Raw genomic sequence first — 13,785 nt, forward strand, 5'->3', positions numbered from 1 at the left:
TCTGATTCCCTGCCTCTTATTCCCTGCCTCTGATTCCCTGCCACTGATACCCCGCCTCCGATTCCACACCAATGTTTCACCGCCTCTGTTTCTCTGCCTCTTATTTCCCGGCTCAGATTCGCCGGCTCTGATTCCGCGCCTCTGATTCCACGCTTCTCTTTCCGTGTCTCTGATAGCCCGCCTCTGATTCCCCGCCTCTGATTCCCCACCTTCCATTCCCCGCCTCTCTTTCCCTGCCTCTATTTCCGCGCCTCTTTCTCTGCCTCTCTTTCTCCAAATCTCTTTTCCTCCCTCTGATTCCCCGCCTCTGATTCCCCGCCTCTGATTCCCTGCCTCTGATTCCCCGCCTCTGATTCCCTGCCTCAGATTCCCTGCCTCAGATTCCCTGCCTCAGATTCCCGGCCTCTGATTCCCCGCCTCTGATTCCACGCCAATTATTCCCCGCCTCTGATTCCCCGCCTCTGATTCCCCGCCTCTGATTCCCTGCCTCAGATTCCCCGGCTCTGATTCCCTGCATCAGATTCCCTGCCTCAGATTCCCTGCCTCTGATTCCCCGCCTCTGATTCCCTGCCTCTGACTCCCCGCCTCTGATTCCCTGCCTCAGATTCCCTGCCTCAGATTCCCTGCCTCAGATTCCCTGCCTCTGATTCCCCGCCTTTGATTCCCCGCCTCTTATTCCCCGCCTCTGATTCCCCGCCTCTGATTCCCTGCCTCTGTTTCCCCGCCTCTGAATCCCCGCCTCTGATTCCCCGCCTCAGATTCCCCGGCTCTGATTCCCTGCCTGAGATTCCCTGCCTCAGATACCCAGCCTCAGATTCCGCGCCTCAGATTCCCTGCCTCAGATACACCGCCTCAGAATCCCCGCCTCAGATTCACCGCCTCAGATTCCCCGCCTCAGATTCCCCGCCTCAGATTCCCCGCCTCAGATTCCCCGCCTCAGATTCCCCGCCTCAGATTCGCCGCCTCAGATTCCCTGCCTCAGATTCCCTGCCTCTGATTGCCTGCCTCTGATTCCCTGCCTCTGATTCCCTGCCTCTGATTCCCTGCCTCTGATTCCCTGCCTCTGATTCCCTGCCTCTGATTCCCTGCCTCTGATTCCCTGCCTCTAAATCCCTGCCTCTGATTCCCTGCCTCTAAATCCCTGCCTCTGATTCCCTGCCTCTGATTTCCTGCCTCTGATTCCGCGCCTCTGATTCCCCGCCTCTCTTTCCGTGTCTCTGATTCCCCGCCTCAGATTCCCTGCCTCAGATACCCTGCTCTCTTTGCCTGCCTCTATTTCCGTGCCTCTTTCTCTGCATCTAGTTTCCCACATCTCATTTGCCCCCTCTGATTACCCGCCTCTGATTCCATGCCTCTGATTCCCCGCCTCTGATTCCCCGCCTCTGATTCCCCGCCTCTGATTCCCTGCCTCAGATTCCCTGCCTCAGATTCCTTTCCTCAGATTCCCTGCCTCTGTTTCCCTGCCTCTGATTCCCCACATCTGATTCCCCACCTCAGATTCCCCGGCTCTCATTCCCTGCCTGAGATTCCATGCCTCAGATTCGCCGCCTCAGATTCCCTGCCTCAGATTCCCCGCCTCAGATTCCCCGCCTCAGATGCCCCGCCTCAGATTCCCCGCCTCAGATTCCCCGCCTCAGATTCCCCGCCTCTGATACCCCGCCTCTGATTCCCCGCCTCTGATTCCCTGCCTCAGATTCCCCGGCTCTGATTCCCTGCATCAGATTCCATGCCTCAGATTCCCTGCCTCTGATTCCCCGCCTCTGATTCCCTGCCTCTGACTCCCCGGCTCTGATTCCCTGCCTCAGATTCCCTGCCTCAGATTCCCTGCCTCAGATTCCCTGCCTCTGATTCCCCGCCTTTGATTCCCCGCCTCTTATTCCCCGCCTCTGATTCCCCGCCTCTGATTCCCTGCCTCTGTTTCCCCGCCTCTGAATCCCCGCCTCTGATTCCCCGCCTCAGATTCCACGGCTCTGATTCCCTGCCTGAGATTCCCTGCCTCAGATACCCAGCCTCAGATTCCGCGCCTCAGATTCCCCGCCTCAGATACCCCGCCTCAGAATCCCCGCCTCAGATTCCCCGCCTCAGATTCCCCGCCTCAGATTACCCGCCTCCGATTCCCCGCCTCAGATTCCCCGCCTCAGAATCCCCGCCTCAGATTCCCCGCCTCAGATTCGCCGCCTCAGATTCCCTGCCTCAGATTCCCTGCCTCTGATTGCCTGCCTCTGATTCCCTGCCTCTAAATCCCTGCCTCTGATTCCCTGCCTCTAAATCCCTGCCTCTGATTCCCTGCCTCTGATTTCCTGCCTCTGATTCCGCGCCTCTGATTCCCCGCCTCTCTTTCCGTGTCTCTGATTCCCCGCCTCAGATTCCCTGCCTCAGCTACCCTGCCTCTCTTTGCCTGCCTCTATTTCCGTGCCTCTTTCTCTGCATCTAGTTTCCCACATCTCATTTGCCCCCTCTGATTACCCGCCTCTGATTCCATGCCTCTGATTCCCCGCCTCTGATTCCCCGCCTCTGATTCCCCGCCTCTGATTCCCTGCCTCAGATTCCCTGCCTCAGATTCCTTTCCTCAGATTCCCTGCCTCTGTTTCCCTGCCTCTGATTCCCCACATCTGATTCCCCACCTCAGATTCCCCGGCTCTGATTCCCTGCCTGAGATTCCATGCCTAAGATTCGCCGCCTCAGATTCCCTGCCTCAGATTCCCCGCCTCAGATTCCCTGCCTCAGATGCCCCGCCTCAGATTCCCCGCCTCAGATTCCCCGCCTCAGATTCCCCGCCTCAGTTTCTCCGCCTCAGATTCCCCGCCTCAGATTCCCTGCCTCAGATTCCCTGCCTCAGATTCCCTGCCTCAGCTTCCCTTCATCTGATTCCCTTCATCTGATTCCCTGCCTCTGATTCCCTGCCTCTGATTCCCTGCCTCTGATTCCCGGCCTCTGATTCCCCGCCTCAGATTCCCTGCCTCAGATTCCCTGCCTCAGATTCCCTGCCTCAGATTTCCTGCCTCAGAGTCCCTGCCTCTGATTGCCTGCCTCTGATTCCCTGCCTCTGATTCCCTGCCTCTGATTCCCTGCCTCTGATTCCCTGCCTCTGATTCCCTGCCTCTGATTCCGCACCTCTGATTCCACGCCTCTCTTTCCTTGTCTCTGATTCCACGCCTCTGATTCCCTGCCTCTGATACCCTGCCTCTCTTTGCCTGCCTCTATTTCCGTGCCTCTTTCTCTGCATCTAGTTTCCCACATCTCATTTGCCCCCTCTGATAACCCGCCTCTGATTCCCTGCCTCAGATTCCCTGCCTCAGATTCCCTGCCTCAGATTCCCTGCCTCAGATTCCCTGTCTCCGATTCCCCGCCTCTGATTCCCCGCCTCTGATTCCCTGCCACTGATACCCCGCCTCCGATTCCACACCAATGTTTCACAGCCTCTGTTTCTCTGCCTCTTATTTCCCGGCTCAGATTCGCCGGCTCTGATTCAGCGCCTCTGATACCACGCTTCTCTTTCCGTGTCTCTGATAGCCCGCCTCTGATTCCCCGCCTCTGATTCCCCACCTTTCATTCCCCGCCTCTCTTTCCCGGCCTCTATTTCCGCACCTCTTTCTCTGCCTCTCTTTCCCCACATCTCTTTTCCTCCCGCAGATTCCCCGCCTCTGATACCCCGCCTCTGATTCCCTGCCTCTGATTCCCCGCCTCTGATTCCCTGCCTCAGATTCCCTGCCTCAGATTCCCTGCCTCAGATTCCCAGCCTCTGATTCCCCGCCTCTGATTCCCCGCCTCTTATTTCCCGCCTCTGATTCCCCGCCTCTGATTCCCCGCCTCTGATTCCCTGCCGCAGATTCCCCGGCTCTGATTCCCTGCATCAGATTCCCTGCCTCAGATTCCCTGCCTCTGATTCCCCGCCTCTGATTCCCTGCCTCTGATTCCCCGCCTCTGATTCCCTGCCTCAGATTCCCTGCCTCTGAATCCCCGCCTCTGATTCCCCGCCTCTGTTTCCCCGCCTCTGATTCCCCGCCACTGATTCCCCGCCTCTGATTCCACGCCTCTGATTCCCCGCATATGATTCCAGGCCTCTTATTCCCCGCCTCTGATTCCCCACCTCTGATTGCCTGCCACTGATTGCCCGCCTCTGATTCCCCGCCTCTGTTTCCCCGCCTCTGATTCCCCACCTCTGTCTGTATGCCTCTCTTTCACCTCCGCTTTTTCCCCTACACTCTTTCCGTGCCTCTCTTTCCCTCCCTCAATTTCAACAACTCTGTTTGATCTGTTCTGTGTACCTCATTTTCAACACACAAGTTCCAACCACTATGTTTCACCCATCACTTTCCCCGCCTCTATTTTTCCGCCTATGTTTACCCGCCTCTGTTTACCCACCTGTTTCACCGCCTCTGATTCCCCGCCTCTGATTCCCCACCTCTGTCTCGACGCCTCTCTTTCGCCTCCACTCTTTCCACTCCACTCTTTCCGTGCCTGTCTTTCCCTCCCTCAATTTCAACAACACTGTTTGATCTGTTTTGTGTACCTCATTTTAAACACACAAGTTCCAACCACTATGTTTTGCCCGCCTCTTTCCCCGCCGCTATTTATCCACCTATGTTTACATGCCTCTGTTTACCCGCCTGTTTCCCCACCTCTGATTCCCCACCTTTCATTCCCCGCCTCTCTTTCCCTGCCTCTATTTCCGCGCCTCTTTCTCTGCCTCCCTTTCCCCACAACGCTTTTCCTCCCACTGATTCCCCGCCTCTGATTCCCCGCCTCTGATTCCCTGCCTCTGATTCCCCACCTCTGATTTCCTGCCTCAGATTCCCTGCCTCAGATTCCCTGCCTCAGATTCCCTGCCTCTGATTCCCCGCCTCTGATTCCCCGCCTCTTATTCCCCGCCTCTGATTCCCCGCCTCTGATTCCCCGTGTCTGATTCCCTGCCTCAGATTCCCCGGCTCTGATTCCCTGCATCAGATTCCCTGCCTCAGATTCCCTGCCTCTGATTCCCCGCCTCTGATTCCCTGCCTCTGATTCCCCGCCTCTGATTCCTGCCTCAGATTACCTGCCTCAGATTCCCTGCCTCAGATTTCCTGCTTCTGATTCCCCGCCTTTGATTCCCTGCCTCTTATTCCCCGCCTCTGATTCCCCGCATCTGATTCCCCGCCTCTGATTCCCTGCCTCTGATTCCCTGCCTCTGATTCCCTGCCTCTGATTCCCTGCCTCTTATTCCCTGCCTCTGATTCCCTGCCACTGATACCCCGCCTCCGATTCCACACCAATGTTTCACCGCCTCTGTTTCTCTGCCTCTTATTTCCCGGCTCAGATTCGCCGGCTCTGATTCCCCGCCTCTCTTTCCCTGCCTCTATTTCCGCGCCTCTTTCTCTGCCTCTCTTTCTCCACATCTCTTTTCCTCCCTCTGATTCCCCGCCTCTGATTCCCCGCCTCTGATTCCCTGCCTCTGATTCCCCGCCTCTGATTCCCTGCCTCAGATTCCCTGCCTCAGATTCCCTGCCTCAGATTCCCGGCCTCTGATTTCCCGCCTCTGATTCCACGCCACTTATTCCCCGCCTCTGATTCCCCGCCTCTGATTCCCCGCCTCTGATTCCCTGCCTCTGTTTCCCCGCCTCTGAATCCCCGCCTCTGATTCCCCGCCTCAGATTCCCCGGCTCTGATTCCCTGCCTGAGATTCCCTGCCTCAGATACCCAGCCTCAGATTCCGCGCCTCAGATTCCCCGCCTCAGATACCCCGCCTCAGAATCCCCGCCTCAGATTCCCCGCCTCAGATTCCCCGCCTCAGATTCCCCGCCTCAGATTCCCCGCCTCAGATTCCCCGCCTCAGATTCCCCGCCTCAGATTCCCCGCCTCAGATTCGCCGCCTCAGATTCCCTGCCTCAGATTCCCTGCCTCTGATTGCCTGCCTCTGATTCCCTGCCTCTGATTCCCTGCCTCTGATTCCATGCCTCTGATTCCCTGCCTCTGATTCCCTGCCTCTGATTCCCTGCCTCTGATTCCCTGCCTCTAAATCCCTGCCTCTGATTCCCTGCCTCTAAATCCCTGCCTCTGATTCCCTGCCTCTGATTTCCTGCCTCTGATTCCGCGCCTCTGATTCCCCGCCTCTCTTTCCGTGTCTCTGATTCCCCGCCTCAGATTCCCTGCCTCAGATACCCTGCCTCTCTTTGCCTGCCTCTATGTCCGTGCCTCTTTCTCTGCATCTAGTTTCCCACATCTCATTTGCCCCCTCTGATTACCCGCCTCTGATTCCATGCCTCTGATTCCCCGCCTCTGATTCCCCGCCTCTGATTCCCCGCCTCTGATTCCCTGCCTCAGATTCCCTGCCTCAGATTCCTTTCCTCAGATTCCCTGCCTCTGTTTCCCTGCCTCTGATTCCCCACATCTGATTCCCCACCTCAGATTCCCCGGCTCTGATTCCCTGCCTGAGATTCCATGCCTCAGATTCGCCGCCTCAGATTCCCTGCCTCAGATTCCCCGCCTCAGATTCCCCGCCTCAGATGCCCCGCCTCAGATTCCCCACCTCAGATTCCCCGCCTCAGATTCCCTGCCTCAGTTTCTCCGCCTCAGATTCCCCGCCTCAGATTCCCTGCCTCAGATTCCCTGCCTCAGATTCCCTGCCTCAGCTTCCCTTCATCTGATTCCCTTCATCTGATTCCCTGCCTCTGATTCCCTGCCTCTGATTCCCTGCCTCTGATTCCCCGCCTCTGATTCCCCGCCTCAGATTCCCTGCCTCAGATTCCCTGCCTCAGATTCCCTGCCTCAGATTTCCTGCCTCAGAGTCCCTGCCTCTGATTGCCTGCCTCTGATTCCCTGCCTCTGATTCCCTGCCTCTGATTCCCTGCCTCTGATTCCCTGCCTCTGATTCCCTGCCTCTGATTCCCTGCCTCTGATTCCGCACCTCTGATTCCACGCCTCTCTTTCCTTGTCTCTGATTCCACGCCTCTGATTCCCTGCCTCTGATACCCTGCCTCTCTTTGCCTGCCTCTATTTCCGTGCCTCTTTCTCTGCATCTAGTTTCCCACATCTCATTTGCCCCCTCTGATAACCCGCCTCTGATTCCATGCCTCTGATTCACTGCCTCAGATTCTGTGCCTCAGATTCCCCGACTCAGATTTACCGACTCAGATTCCCCGCCTCAGATTCCCTGCCTCAGATTCCCTGCCTCAGATTCCCTGCCTCAGATTCCCTGCCTCAGATTCCCTGTCTCCGATTCCCCGCCTCTGATTCCCCGCCTCTGATTCCCTGCCACTGATACCCCGCCTCCGATTCCACACCAATGTTTCACAGCCTCTGTTTCTCTGCCTCTTATTTCCCGGCTCAGATTCGCCGGCTCTGATTCCGCGCCTCTGATACCACGCTTCTCTTTCCGTGTCTCTGATAGCCCGCCTCTGATTCCCCGCCTCTGATTCCCCACCTTTCATTCCCCGCCTCTCTTTCCCGGCCTCTATTTCCGCACCTCTTTCTCTGCCTCTCTTTCCCCACATCTCTTTTCCTCCCGCAGATTCCCCGCCTCTGATTCCCAGCCTCTGATTCCCTGCCTCTGATTCCCCGCCTCTGATTCCCTGCCTCAGATTCCCTGCCTCAGATTCCCTGCCTCAGATTCCCAGCCTCTGATTCCCCGCCTCTGATTCCCCGCCTCTTATTTCCCGCCTCTGATTCCTCGCCTCTGATTCCCCGCCACTGATTCCCTGCCGCAGATTCCCCGGCTCTGATTCCCTGCATCAGATTCCCTGCCTCAGATTCTCTGCCTCTGATTCCCCGCCTCTGATTCCCTGCCTCTGATTCCCCGCCTCTGATTCCCTGCCTCAGATTCCCTGCCTCAGATTCCCTGCCTCAGATTCCCTGCCTCTGATTCCCCGCCTTTGATTCCCCGCCTCAGATTCCCCGGCTCTGATTCCCTGCCTGAGATTCCCTGCCTCAGATACCCCGCCTCAGATTCCCCGCCTCAGATTCCCCGTCTCAGATTCCCCACCTCAGATTCCCCGCCTCAGATTTCCCGCCTCAGATTCCCCGCCCCTGATTCACCGCCTCTGATTCCCTGCCTCAGATTCCCCGCCTCAGATTCCCCGCCTCAGATTCCCTGCCTCAGATTCCCTGCCTCTGATTGCCTGCCTCTGATTCCCTGCCTCTGATTCCCTGCCTCTGATTCCCTGCCTCTGATTCCCTGCCTCTGATTCCCTGCCTCTGATTCCCTGCCTCTAAATCCCTGCCTCTGATTCCCTGACTCTGATTCCGCGCCTCTGATTCCCCGCCTCTCTTTCCGTGTCTCTGATTCCCCGCCTCAGATTCCCTGCCTCAGATACCCTGCCTCTCTTTGCCTGCCTCTATTTCCGTGCCTCTTTCTCTGCATCTAGATTCCCACATCTGATTTGCCCCCTCTGAATACCCGCCTCTGATTCCATGCCTCTGATTCCCCGCCTCTGATTCCCCGCCTCTGATTCCCCGCCTCTGATTCCCTGCCTCAGATTCCCTGCCTCAGATTCCTTTCCTCAGATTCCCTGCCTCTGTTTCCCCGCCTCTGATTCCCCACGTCTGATTCCCCACCTCAGATTCCCCGCCTCTGATTCCCTGCCTGAGATTCCATGCCTCAGATTCCCCGCCTCAGATTCCCTGCCTCAGATTCCCTGCCTCAGATTCCCTGCCTCAGCTTCCCTTCATCAGATTCCCTGCCTCTGATTGCCTGCCTCTGATTCCCTGCCTCTGATTCCCTGCCTCTGATTCCCTGCCTCTGATTTCCTGCCTCTGATTCCCTGCCTCTGATTCCCTGCCTCTGATTCCGCACCTCTGATTCCACGCCTCCCTTTCCTTGTCTCTGATTCCATGCCTCTGATTCCCTGCCTCTGATACCCAGCCTCTCTTTGCCTGCCTCTATTTCCGTGCCTCATTCTCTGCATCTAGTTTCCCACATCTCATTTGCCCCCTCTGATAACCCGCCTCTGATTCCATGCCTCTGATTCACTGCCTCAGATTCCGTGCCTCAGATTCCCCGACTCAGATTTACCGCCTCAGATTCCCCGCCTCAGATTCACTGCCTCAGATTCCCTTCCTCAGATTCCCTGCCTCAGATTCCCTGCCTCAGATTCCCTGTCTCCGATTCCCCGCCTCTGATTCCCCGCCTCTGATTCCCCGCCTCTGATTCCCAGCCTCTGAATCCCCGCCTCTGAATCCCCGCCTCAGATTCCCCGCCTCTGTTTCCCCGCCTCTGATTCCCCGCCACTGATTTCCCGCCTCTGATTCCACGCCTCTGATTCCCCGCCTCTGATTCCCCGCCTCTGATTCCCTGCCTCAGATTCCCTGCCTCAGATTCCTTTCCTCAGATTCCCTGCCTCTGTTTCCCCGCCTCTGATTCCCCACGTCTGATTCCCCACCTCAGATTCCCCGCCTCTGATTCCCTGCCTGAGATTCCATGCCTCAGATTCCCCGCCTCAGATTCCCTGCCTCAGATTCCCCGCCTCAGATTCCACACCTCAGATTCCCCGCCTCAGATTCCCCGCCTCAGATTCCCCTCCTCAGTTTCTCCGCCTCAGATTCCCCGCCTCAGATTCCCTGCCTCAGATTCCCTGCCTCAGATTCCCTGCCTCAGCTTCCCTTCATCAGATTCCCTGCCTCTGATTGCCTGCCTCTGATTCCCTGCCTCTGATTCCCTGCCTCTGATTCCCTGCCTCTGATTTCCTGCCTCTGATTCCCTGCCTCTGATTCCCTGCCTCTGATTCCGCACCTCTGATTCCACGCCTCTCTTTCCTTCTCTCTGATTCCATGCCTCTGATTCCCTGCCTCTGATACCCTGCCTCTCTTTGCCTGCCTCTATTTCCGTGCCTCATTCTCTGCATCTAGTTTCCCACATCTCATTTGCCCCCTCTGATAACCCGCCTCTGATTCCATGCCTCTGATTCACTGCCTCAGATTCCGTGCCTCAGATTCCCCGACTCAGATTTACCGCCTCAGATTCCCCGCCTCAGATTCACTGCCTCAGATTCCCTTCCTCAGATTCCCTGCCTCAGATTCCCTGCCTCAGATTCCCTGTCTCCGATTCCCCGCCTCTGATTCCCCGCCTCTGATTCCCCGCCTCTGATTCCCAGCCTCTGAATCCCCGCCTCTGAATCCCCGCCTCAGATTCCCCGCCTCTGTTTCCCCGCCTCTGATTCCCCGCCACTGATTTCCCGCCTCTGATTCCACGCCTCTGATTCCCCGCCTCTGATTCCAGGCCTCTTATTCCCCGCCTCTGATTCCCCACCTCTGATTGCCTGCCACTGATTGCCCGCCTCTGATTCCCCGCCTCTGTTTCCCCGCCTCTGATTCCCCACCTCTGTCTGTATGCCTCTCTTTCGCCTCCGCTTTTTCCCCTACACTCTTTCCGCGCCTCTCTTTCCCTCCCTCAATTTGAACAAATCTGTTTGATCTGTTCTGTGTACCTCATTTTCAACACACAAGTTCCAACCACTATGTTTCACCCATCACTTTCCCCGCCTCTATTTTTCCGCCTATGTTTACCCGCCTCTGTTTACCCACCTGTTTCACCGCCTCTGATTCCCCGCCTCTGATTCCCCACCTCTGTCTCGACGCCTCTCTTTCGCCTCCACTCTTTCCACTCCACGCTTTCCGTGCCTGTCTTTCCCTCCCTCAATTTCAACAACACTGTTTGATCTGTTTTGTGTACCTGATTTTAAACACACAAGTTCCAACCACTATGTTTTGCCCGCCTCTTTCCCCGCCGCTATTTATCCACCTATGTTTACCTGCCTCTGTTTACCCGCCTGTTTCCCCACCTCTGATTCCCACCTTTCATTCCCCGCCTCTCTTTCCCTGCCTCTATTTCCGCGCCTCTTTCTCTGCCTCTCCTTCCCCACAACGCTTTTCCTCCCGCTGATTCCCCGCCTCTGATTCCCCGCCTCTGATTCCCTGCCTCTGATTCCCCGCCTCTGATTCCCTGCCTCAGATTCCCTGCCTCAGATTCCCTGCCTCAGATTCCCTGCCTCTGATTCCCCGCCTCTGATTCCCCGCCTCTGATTCCCCGTGTCTGATTCCCTGCATCAGATTCCCCGGCTCTGATTCCCTGCATCAGATTCCCTGCCTCAGATTCCCTGCCTCTGATTCCCCGCCTCTGATTCCCTGCCTCTGATTCCCCGCCTCTGATTCCTGCCTCAGATTCCCTGCCTCAGATTCCCTGCCTCAGATTTCCTGCTTCTGATTCCCCGCCTTTGATTCCCTGCCTCTTATTCCCCGCCTCTGATTCCCCGCATCTGATTCCCCGCCTCTGATTCCCTGCCTCTGATTCCCTGCCTCTGATTCCCTGCCTCTGATTCCCTGCCTCTTATTCCCTGCCTCTGATTCCCTGCCACTGATACCCCGCCTCCGATTCCACACCAATGTTTCACCGCCTCTCTTTCTCTGCCTCTTATTTCCCGGCTCAGATTCGCCGGTTCTGATTCCGCGCCTCTGATTCCACGCTTCTCTTTCCGTGTCTCTGATAGCCCGCCTCTGATTCCCCGCCTCTGATTCCCCACCTTTCATTCCCCGCCTCTCTTTCCCTGCCTCTATTTCCGCGCCTCTTTCTCTGCCTCTCTTTCTCCACATCTCTTTTCCTCCCACTGATTCCCCGCCTCTGATTCCCCGCCTCTGATTCCCTGCCTCTGATTCCCCGCCTCTGATTCCCTGCCTCAGATTCCCTGCCTCAGATTCCCTGCCTCAGAATCCCGGCCTCTGATTCCCCGCCTCTGATTCCCCGCCACTTATTCCCCGCCTCTGATTCCCCGCCTCTGATTCCCCGCCTCTGATTCCCTGCCTCAGATTCCCCGGCTCTGATTCCCTGCATCGGATTCCCTGCCTCAGATTCCCTGCCTCTGATTCCCCGCCTCTGATTTCCTGCCTCTGGTTCCCCGCCTCTGATTCCCTGCCTCAGATTCCCTCCCTCAGATTCCCTGCCTCAGATTCCCTGCCTCTGATTCCCCGCATTTGATTCCCCGCCTCTTATTCCCCGCCTCTGATTCCCCGCCTCTGATTCCCCGCCTCTGATTCCGTGCCTCTGTTTCCCCGCCTCTGATTCCCCGCCTCTGATTCCCCGCCTCAGATTCCCCGGCTCTGATTCCTTTCCTCAGATTCCCTGCCTCTGTTTCCCCGCCTCTGATTCCCCACGTCTGATTCCCCACCTCAGATTCCCCGCCTCAGATTCCCCGCCTCAGATGACCCGCCTCAGATTCCCCGCCTCAGATTCCCCGCCTCAGATTCCCCGCCTCAGTTTCTCCTCCTCAGATTCCCCGCCTCAGATTCCCTGCCTCAGATTCCCTGCCTCAGATTCCCTGCCTCAGCTTCCCTTCATCTGATTCCCTTCATCTGATTCCCTGACTCTGATTCCCTGCCTCTGATTCCCTGCCTCTGATTCCCCGCCTCTGATTCCCCGCCTCAGATTCCCTGCCTCAGATTCCCTGCCTCAGATTCCCTGCCTCAGATTTCCTGCCTCAGATTCCCTGCCTCTGATTGCCTGCCTCTGACTCCCTGCCTCTGGTTCCCTGCCTCTGATTCCCTGCCTCTAATTCCCTGCCTCTGATTCCCTGCCTCTGATTCCCTGCTTCTGATTCCGCACCTCTGATTCCACGCCTCTCTTTCCTTGTCTCTGATTCCACGCCTCTGATTCCCTGCCTCTGATACCCTGCCTCTCTTTGCCTGCCTCTATTTCCGTGCCTCTTTCTCTGCATCTAGTTTCCCACATCTCATTTGCCCCCTCTGATAACCCGCCTCTGATTCCATGCCTCTGATTCAATGCCTCAGATTCTGTGCCTCAGATTCCCCGACTCAGATTTACCGCCTCAGATTCCCCGCCTCAGATTCCCTGCCTCAGATTCCCTGCCTCAGATTCCCTGCCTCAGATTCCCTGCCTCAGATTCCCTGTCTCCGATTCCCCGCCTCTGATTCCCCGCCTCTGATTCCCCGCCTCTGATTCCCAGCCTCTGAATCCCCGCCTCTGAATCCCCGCCTCTGATTCCCCGCCTCTGTTTCCCAGCCTCTGATTCCCCGCCTCTGATTCCCCGCCTCTGATTCCACGCCTCTGATTCCCCGCCTCTGATTCCAGGCTTCTTATTCCCCGCCTCTGATTCCCCACCTCTGATTGCCTGCCACTGATTGCCCGCCTCTGATTCCCCGCCTCTGATTCCCCGCCTCTGATTCCCCACCTCTGTCTGTATGCCTCTCTTTCGCCTCCGCTTTTTCCCCTACACTCTTTCCGCGCCTCTCTTTCCCTCCCTCAATTTCAACAACTCTGTTTGATCTGTTCTGTGTACCTCATTTTCAACACACAAGTTCCAACCACTATGTTTCACCCATCACTTTCCCCGCCTCTATTTTTCCACCTATGTTTACCCGCCTCTGTTTACCCACCTTTCATTCCCCGCCTCTCTTTCCCTGCCTCTATTTCCGCGCCTCTTTCTCTGCCTCTCCTTCCCCACAACGCTTTTCCTCCTGCTGATTCCCCGCCTCTGATTCCCCGCCTCTGATTCCCTGCCTCTGATTCCCCGCCTCTGATTCCCTGCCTCAGATTCCCAGCCTCAGATTCCCTGCCTCAGATTCCCTGCCTCTGATTCCCCGCCTCTGATTCCCAGCCTCTTATTCCCCGCCTCTGATTCCCCGCCTCTGATTCCCCGTGTCTGATTCCCTGCATCAGATTCCCCGGCTCTGATTCCCTGCATCAGATTCCCTGCCTCAGATTCCCTGCCTCTGATTGCCCGCCTCTGATTCCCTGCCTCTGATTCCCCGCCTCTGATTCCTGCCTCAGATTCCCTGCCTCAGATTCCCTGCCTCAGATTTCCT

This window comes from Narcine bancroftii, chromosome 3, assembly GCF_036971445.1.
Source record: "Narcine bancroftii isolate sNarBan1 chromosome 3, sNarBan1.hap1, whole genome shotgun sequence".
Lineage (NCBI taxonomy): Eukaryota > Metazoa > Chordata > Chondrichthyes > Torpediniformes > Narcinidae > Narcine > Narcine bancroftii.